A 7870-nucleotide genomic window follows, 5' to 3' on the forward strand; every position below is an offset into this window, starting at 1 on the left:
AAAATCAAAGAGCCTAAAGAAAACCAGTAACATTTGTGCTTGTGCAATAATCTGAAACTTTGAAATAATAAGTATACAGGCTTACCTATGAAAGTTTTTTTAAGATTTACCTGCTTGTATAGCTTTACTTATTTATCCAAGCATGACTATTAAAGCCAGAGGTGAAGTAGCCCAAGGACTGACGATTACTGCCTGAACTAATGAAACATGCTCTCTTCCAACGCTAAAGTACCCATAACATAAATACATTGCCCTGTAAGTGTGTTTGTTCCCCTAAGGTGCTGTTCTGTGATACTGCTATGTACACTAAGCATATTGTCAGTATTGAGGTCAGACAGTTATCATGGAACTAAAGGCACACATACTTACCTTAGTTCCAATGGTCTGATGCCGTGAGGTCCCTCCCCAGCTTATTAGTTTTTTTTTTGTTTTTTTTTGGCTAGCGTGGGAATGCAGTCATCCCGGCAAAGTGCCGCAATGTAAACCAATCTGCTCATGTGCAGCCCAGTGTAAATTCCGCAAATACGCAGGTAAGTGTACTTTATTGCAGAAGAGACATTGCAGGTCTTCTCTGCAATAAAAAGCCTGCCTGTTCACAATTGTTTTTATTTTTTTACATTTAGTTCCCCTTTAATAGTGCAACATCTGGACATCTCAATGCTGAATCTAGGGCCTAAAATAATCCTCAAAGTCCAACTCCAGGAATTACAAAAAAAACTACCACGGTCACACAAAGATGTCATCAAGCACAGTGTAGGGCCTATAGTCCCGAATTGTACACAAGGACAGCAGTGGTTCATCCACAAGCTGGAGAAAGGAGTAATATAAGTATTTCTTATCCCCCTCCTATATACCACATAACAAGCATTTAACCCTTGCAGTGTGTGTGTGGGTGTGGGGGGGGGGTTGTAGTTTTTGTAGTTGAGCTTTCAAGTATTTCTAAAGTAAAAGTAAACCTTTTTATGTATATTTGGAAAAAGTATTGAGTGGGACCAATGTCTGTTCTCATTAATGAGATTTTGTTCTCTGTAATTGCCCTGATCATCAAAGTCACTAGGACTGAAAGGGAGCATTAATTCAACATGTTGAGTTGTCACCAGAACAGAAATAGAGGGGGAATCTTCCGATAGGGACACTTGTTCCTGTGACAGCTGTCTAATATGGGATCTCCTCTCACTTCCTGTTGAGTCTATGACAAGAAATGAAGGGAAATCCCCCTGGTTTTAATCCTCCCCTACTCTATTTAATGTACGGAAAATACGTTTTTGCTTTTAGATATACTGGTACTTTAAGCCAATTAAGGGGGAACATAAAGATTTCGTAGGCAAGCCTGTACATTGATGACATTTTTCTAGCATAAGAGCAGGTGTAACTGGTTCTCTTTAAATTAGAACTTCAGGTTACTATACAAAAAGCATCGTTCAATCCAGATCTAGGTTTTATAAAGAGCAAACATTACTGCCTTACAGATCGTCCGTGTTTTTTTTTTTTCCCATGTTAGTCGCATGTCGAAAATGTAGAGGTTACTAAAGTAACGAAAATCCTTGTACGAAAAAATCAGAAGTAATGTCATGTGTTGTAGTGTATTTCTATTGTATTTTCGGACGACCACTGTACTGATCAAACGAAAATCGTACGATCTGGTATCATAGGAATTTTTCCGTGTTTGTCCAATCGTATAATATATGATCACTCTCGTGATCGGCTCTTGAAAGCTCTGTACTAATGATCCAATTATCGTACGATCGCTTCGAAAGAGGTATTTTTTTTTATTGATTTTAGGACTGTGTGTACGGGCCATAAGTTTGTCTTGATATCAGTCTCTTGTAATCACCTGCTCAGTGAACTGGGACACTAACCACACATCTTAAGATTTCTCTCTAGCCCACAGGGCTGAATAAGATAAATACATTAGCTTTTCCTAATGGGAATGGCATGGAGGAATCTCCCCTGCCTACTGTTGCATTCTGACAGCCTCTGCTTCTGTGGCTGTCAGAATACCAGAAAAGTGACTGCATTTTATTGGTTGCAGTCAGTTTGTCTAAGAATTTTCTGCCTGATTTCATTGATTTTCAGATATCAAGTTGAGCGGTGTCAACAGGGCTACCTACCGCTTGAATTTCGTCCAATTCGGCAGGATTCAGTCAAAATTCGAACCGTGTATAGACAGCAAAAGGGTCAGCTTTCCCATTGCGTTAAAGAGGGGCTCCAGTCTGGGAAAAAAATGCTGTAGCTGCTGACTTTTAATATAAGGTAACTTACCTGTCCAGGGATCCCGCAGTGTCGGCACCCCGAGCCGATTCGTCAATCGGCTTTGGGTGCAGACACTGGCATTGTAAGTAAGAGAAATCGGCAGTGAAGCCTTCAGGCTTTACAGCCTGTTGCCTACTGCGCATTAATGAGTCACGCTGCGCTTTCTGAATGGTCCTGCCCGCTTCTCAGACCTATGTGTGTCCCAGAAGGCAGCAGGGGGAAGGAGGGAATGGAAATGCACGTAGATCGGCGATCTTATCCAGAAGTGGGAGTGGGTACCTGTTTAAACCAGGTACCTGCTCCCCCTCAAAAAGTGCCAACATGGGGTGTGAACAAGTGGAGCTTCCCTTTTTGGGTAGAGCTTCGCTTTAAGGCTTTATTGCATTGCATAGAGACATTGAAGGATTCTATTATCAAGGCTGATTCAGATACATACACTAGTTAAAAATTTTATTTTTAAAGAATACTCAACTGGAATAAATGTGCAGGAGGAGAACGAGAACTGTCAACGGAGAACTGCGTAATCAGCAGTCATGTGATCGCTTAGAGCTGGCGCGGAATAGCAGCAGCAGAATTACACTGATGCTGCAGCAGAGACTATGTGTGTGTTTTTTCTATTCCAATGCCTTGAACCTGTAGCTCAAGAGAAGAAAAAAAAACAATCGTTCTCCTTTTTTATAATCATTGACCCCAAATATGTTTTTTTTTTTTTTTTATATTTACAAGCATCAAGCAAAAATGTCTATTGTAGTAGCAAAAGATAATGCACAATGTAAGTACTTTATCAGGGACCAAACATGCAGTTTATATTTAGTTATTCGCATTTTATTTTATAGTTTTATATTTAAAATCCGTATGCCTTACGTGTGCCTTAATTTTTCTGAAGTATTGTAAAGTTATAGCTTTTGGAAAAGTAGTTAAAAAAACAGCAATTTATTAGTGAAAAAAAAAAAAGTATTTCACAAACTATATTACAACAGCTTGTAATATTAGGCCTCTCTTCAAAGGGAGCATATAAGCACACATCCATGGAGGGTCATGTTTACCTAACGGATGTACACCCTGTGTGGATGAGGATCTAATAAAACTGTTTCTGCATAAATGTTGTACTCAGAAAATAAAGGGGTGTCAAACTTTCTTTTTGAAAATGCTAGTTACTTGGCTGTTGTACTGACCACCCAGGCTTTAAAGTTAATCCATATTAATATATATATTTTTTTTACATTTTATACTTGCCTGCATTGTGCAATGATTTTGCACAGAGCAGCCCCAATATTAATCTTCATTGGTCCCCTGCCAGCGCTCCTGGCTCCTTTCCCCTGCCGAGTGCCCCCCTAGCTGCTTGCTTTGGGGACACTCGTGCGGGCTCACTCCCAAGCTGCACTCTGTGTGTCAGTTGGCACAGAGCGTGGCTCGGCCCCCACCCCCTGCACCCTCCTCAAACTGATTGACAGCAGCAGGAGCCAATGGCTTCTGCTGCTGTCTCTGAGCCTATGAGGCGGGAGAGAGCTGTGAAGTGTACAGTTTTAGACTTGGTTTATGACTGATTCTTTACCTATAGTTATCACAAGGGCACTGGAAATTGATTGATGTTACAGCATTCTTTTTGCACAAAAGTATTTTAGTGGCAGCATCCGAACTGTTGACTGCAGCACTTTTTTTATTTGTTTTTGAAAACCAAGATGCCAAGCACTATAGTCAGTTCATGAAAGTATTGTGCTGGTTGTTACATTCCAAAGAGAGATGAAATGCTGCCAGACCTATATAAGCTAATGAAATATTTATGTATATAAAATATATTTGCAAGAAATGCATACAAAAAAATATATTGAAATAAAATATATGAAGTCTGAAGGGGTTGTGTGTATTTTTATTTTATTTTTTTTTCTATTGGCTCGTGTAGTAATTACTTAATCCAATGCCAACGCAAGCCTCAAATGTTTTTTCCTTCTGTGTAGTGCCGTTGTTTGCATACATACATTGGATGTTTTTTTTTTCTTATTAACTCTATGTAGAAAATTCAAGGCTGGTTTATCCCCTAATGGTAGCCTGTCAACATCAATATGGGAGCTGTCATCTGTTTATTTTTGTAAATAAGATTATTTTGGTTTTAGTTTTAATCCAATACAGTAGCAGGAAAAGAATGAACATTTGAAAAGTCAGTACGGTGCATTTTAGAAATTTCCAAAAGAAAAATACAATTCAGGCTTGGTTTACACCTATGCGGTTTGTTTTGCGTTTTTGCACACATGAAAATTTTGCCGCAATTTGCATGCTTTTTTTTTTTTTTGCCAGTTTGGGCAGGCTAAAAATGCAAATCGAAGCAAAATTGCATTAAAAATGCACTACATGCTTTTCTGTAGCTTCTCCATTGAAGTCTAATGAATCAAAAAAAAGTCTTGGCAAAAACTTAGTGGCTGAAAAAAAGCATAGATGTAAACATGTTCCATAGGAAATTATGTTAAATGAACTGTAATGCGTTTCTGCAAAAAGCACAAAAAAAACTCGTAGGTGTGAACCAAGCCTCAAGGTAGATTCTGTTTTAATAATCAGTGGGATCGGAATCATGGGTTTCAGGGTCCTGCGGTGCCCATCTGTATTATGAGGTCTGCTCCCTGATGATCTAAGGCAGTTGGTTTTGAATGATTGTTTCTAGATTTGGAAAGAATTCATGGACAGCCGCACACAAAAATGAACCTAAAAAGGTAGCCTTTATTGGTGTAAAAAGCACTACAAAGCACAGCAAGCAGTGGGGTAAAAAACTGACGTCAGCTTTTTTACCCCATTGCTTGCTGTGCTTTTTATCCTTTTTACACCAATAAAGGCTCCCAAGGACTGATATACCACCTTGCCTCACAGTTGCTGGCTTTAATTGCATGGCTGTTAAAGCCCACATTCTGAGAGACAGGGGCATCTCTGAATCTGTGATTTCTATGATGCTAAAAGCATCTACTAAGGTCTGTCACCATTTGTGAAACGCATACTTCATGTGGTGAGAGGCCTTCACCCAAGGAGATTCGTTGTAGGATAAATCCTTTCCTTTTTACTGTTGGGTCAACATTTTGCCCTCAGCCACAGCAAGGGTCAGGTCTCTGCACTTCCAATCTTGTCCCATTGACTGCTGGCTTCTCATTTTTGATTAAGATTTTTGTGCATTGTGTCTCACTCTGTTTATTCCCCCAGGACTCAATCTATAGTATCTTAATTAGATTTTCTCCACACTTCAAAAACTGCCTTTGAACCTATCAGCGATTTTCCCCCTTTCCACTCTCATTCATGGGATTGTGTTTAATGCCATCACCTCTGCATGGCGATGGTCTGAGCTGGGGGACCCTATCCTGTAAAGAACCCTCTCCGGTCTAGACAAGAGCAAATTGGTTCAAACACAGGTGGACAACCGGCTCCTTTACTTAGTGTTGCAAGGCTGCTTTCACACTGAGGCGTCACGGGCATTGGCGGTGAATTTCAACTATTTTTAGCGGTGCTTTACTGTAGTTTTTACCGTGAGTTTCAGCTGCTATTAACCCCCGCTAGCAGCCGAAAAAGGGTTAAAACCGCCCGCAAAATGCTGCTGCAGTGGCGCTTTGTGGGTGGTTTAAAGGCACTGCCCATTGATTTCAATGGGCAGGAACAGTCTAGTCACCGCTTCTACAGCGCCTCAGCAAATTTTTTTTTTTGTTACCATCCTGCCAGCGCAACGCTCTAGTGTGAAAGCCCTTGGCCTCTGCAGCGTAAAAGCACTTGTAAAGGGCCTCAGTGTGAAAGCAGCCGAACGGTAAAAATATCACAACCATCTAACGAACAGGATGGTTAATGCATTTCATTCAGAAAGTGCTTATGAGTAACACATTAACCATCCTCACTTTGATTGCTGTTGGACATCAAACAGCAATGAGACTTCCTTTGTCCCTCAATAGATGAGGAAGATAAGGTTTTTGTACTTGCTGTAAAATCCTTTTCTTGTGCATTAAAAAGGGAGAAAGGTCCCACCTGTTGAGCATCGTACTTTTGGTACTGCTTTTCCACAAAACTGAGGTATACCTGAAGCAGGAGGGGGTATCCTGGACACACATACTTCTTTTTTGCCCATTGTCCGATCCTCCTGTAGGCAGGAAGATTACTAACTCTACAAACCTTTTTGTGTTCATCTTGGACTCCAGAAAAGATTTTTCAGTCAGTATAAAAGCAATATTTAGCTCTCTCTAGAGCCCTCGCACTTAAAGAAGATGGTTAGAGATACATAAATATTATTTTATACTTCCTAGGGGACTTTTAAAATACAGCAGGTAAAAAAAAAAAGTATAGATCATATCACCATTTTTCTAGATAAATGTGTTTCTAAAGGTACAATAGACATGAAATGTTCATCACACGTTAGTAACAACCCATGCAATCCATCCATACATGCAAATAATTAAAGTGGTTGTAAACCCACTTTTTCACTTTTACCTACAGGTAAGCCTATAATGAGGCTTACCTGTAGGTATAAAGAATATCTCCTAAACTTGTACAGTTTAGGAGATATTCCCCTCGCAATGTGCCGCTGATTGCAGCGGCGCATGCGCAGGGGGGAATCCACGGCGAAAGGACCGGCATCCGCTGGACCCTGACGATTTTAAATCTCCCAAGCACGCGCGGGAGTGACGTCATCGCCGCTCCAGCCAATCACAGCGCTGGAGCGGCGATACCCGGAAGACACGCCGGAGCAAGATGACATCTCGCTCGCCGTGGACCAGGTAAGTATTCTTCACCTTGTTCCGAGGTAAGTATTTCATAATCTGCTAGTATGCATACTAACTGATTATGCCTTTTGCCTTGCAGGTTTGAAAAAAAAAAGTTTATGCGGTTTACAACCGCTTTAAAAAAATTAACTTATGTGTAATAAAATGGAATGACACAGGTAAAAAGTATTGAACGCATGAAGAAAAGGAGGTGCAAAAAGGCATGAAATGCAAAGATATTAGCAGAAATCTATCAGTAATTAGAAAGCAATCCTGCCCCTTCTCAGTGCAAATTAATATCAGCTGGTTTTGTTTCCACTGATGGCCTATAAGAAGGTGCCTCACTACCAAGGTGTCACACAAGAAACGTCTCATGATGGGTAAAAGCAAAGAGCGCTCTCAAGACCTTTGCAATCTTATTGTTGCAAAACATACTGATGGCATTGATTAGAGATTAATTTCTAAACTCCTGAATGCTCCAGTGAACACTGTTGGGGCAGAAGTGAAAAGAACATAATTTCACCAAAAACCAGCCACTCCTTGCGAGATTTTTGACAAAAGAGCGAAAATAATTTCTGTATTTGGTGTATAACACTCACTTTTTTTACCCTGAAAATAGAGGGTAAACTGTGCCTGCGTGTTATACGCAGGGGACTGTAGAAAGTTTTTTTCCTGAAACTTCCCTCTTAAAGAGGAGTTCCACCTAAAAATGGATCTCCGCTTAACCCACTCCTCGCCCCCTTACATGCCACATTTGGCATGTAATTTTTTTGGGGGGGGGAGTGGGGGCTTCAGGAGAAGGGGACTTCCTGTCCCACTTCCGCCGAGGGGCTGAAAAGGTGATTAGCTTAATCGCCTTTTCACAGCCCCACCCTGTAGACGAGCCCCTGTCCAAT

The sequence above is a fragment of the Rana temporaria genome, chromosome 6 (genome assembly GCF_905171775.1).
Source record: "Rana temporaria chromosome 6, aRanTem1.1, whole genome shotgun sequence".
In the NCBI taxonomy this organism is placed as follows: domain Eukaryota; kingdom Metazoa; phylum Chordata; class Amphibia; order Anura; family Ranidae; genus Rana; species Rana temporaria.